Here is a 1,804-nt window from a genome sequence, read left to right as displayed (position 1 = left end):
TCTGTTGTGAACATTTGCCAAGAGGTTTGGAGGTTTGTCCATGTTATTTTGAGAATGTAATTTCTGTTTCAAGAAATGAGCCAAACCAATGGAGAAAAACTGTAATATTTTGCTTTTATTAGGTTAAAAGGTGAACTATTAAGGTTTGGAGGGGAAGAGCACAGACATTTTCACTCTTTACATTTTTTTAAAGATTAACCAAAAAAAGCTGTTTCATTTAGTGAGCTCTTAACTGTTTCCCCTTCGAGATGGGCTTTTTTTGTTTAAAGGAAAGAGTGCCACCATAGACCTAAAGGGTTTTCACCATTTTTCATGTTTTTTTAATTATTCATGTCGTCAAGGCAAATCAGAACACCACATCCTCTTTTCTCAGAAAAAAGGAGTCAAACTTGAGTCGAAGAAATGTTTAGGGTACAACGTGAACAACCCAGACATGGACATGATGGCACACTAAAGCACTGGTACGTTCTTAATGTGATTTTTCACAGTGGCTGTTTGGCTAGTGTGCATAAGTGACTTTAGAACCCTAAATTTCATCATAGTTATATCATTAACATTTTTCTAACATTGTGTTTTAACGTTATATTAATATGGGACATAATGCTATGAATGCTACACATTTGTTGACAAAAACAATATTTTGGAGTAAATTAATCTGCAGGATTACATAATATTTCATAAGGAAGTCATGTCTTTATCATCTGTATCATCTTTAGCCTTTTAGACCCTCTAACCCCAAATAACATCAGCCTGTTTAATGCTCTGATATAGTTTCCATCTTAAGAAATTTTTATTTTATAGTTCAATGTATATAAAGTATAATATCAATATAATGCAGGACCTATCAGTTGTACGGCCAAAGTGAGATTGACACTAGTCTTATCAGCTATGTTAGCAAACTAGTTTACTAGCTAAAGTTAACAATACTGATGGCTAAAGGAACTCAGCCCACGGCCGTCGTATTCTCCCAGACACATTGCATGCCGACGAAACATCTTAACTTTCTACAACAAAAGTCAAACAAATGACATAAAATAACATTTTCTCTATTTCTGTCAAACATTTAGCTGCATGAGCCTTGCACCTGAACCCTGGGTGCACTGATAGCATAGTCTTTCTTCTTTTAAAACATCTCTAAAAAGTACATCTGTGCTTCTGTGCTGGTCCCAGACATACAGTCCTCCACAGAATCTGTATTTTTTGCAAACAAACTTTAAATATTTTACTCCATATCACAGACCAAATTTATTTATGGTTTAACTGGCGATTGTAAGACGTCACAGTATCTTTTCAAATACAGTTTAGTATCTTGGTCCATTATTCTACCATTATTTTGAATTTGAGTCCAAAACTTAACTTCAACCATTGTTACATCAGTTTGCAGAGTTGTCTCTATGGTCCATATCTTCCATTTTGGATGGTCAGATTTCCAGAAATCAGAATCTGCAAACTTTATTAATCCCTAAGAAAATTATGTGGGTTACAGTTGCTCCAGTATAAATAACAGTAACAGAACCAGACTAGACTATATAACAATACTACATGTTACAGATTTAAGACATTTAAGAAATAGCACAATATATACAAATCACTCAAGAATAAATATCAAGGATTGATGGAGGTGATTATAAATAAATATCAAGAATGTTGACATGGTGCTCAGCATGCAACAACATAGAGGATAGCACTGACCACAAAAGACTCCGGAGCATTGTCTGACAGATGTTGAAGGACCTCAGAAAATAGAGACGACCTGCTGCTGCGGAGCCTGGGACGGTCTGCTTGCCTCCACCCCGGGGGGAAG

This window comes from Pundamilia nyererei, unplaced genomic scaffold, assembly GCF_000239375.1.
Source record: "Pundamilia nyererei isolate P.nyererei 1_Seehausen unplaced genomic scaffold, PunNye1.0 scaffold00255, whole genome shotgun sequence".
Taxonomy (NCBI): Eukaryota; Metazoa; Chordata; class Actinopteri; order Cichliformes; family Cichlidae; genus Pundamilia; species Pundamilia nyererei.
This window is presented reverse-complemented; position numbering follows the sequence as displayed.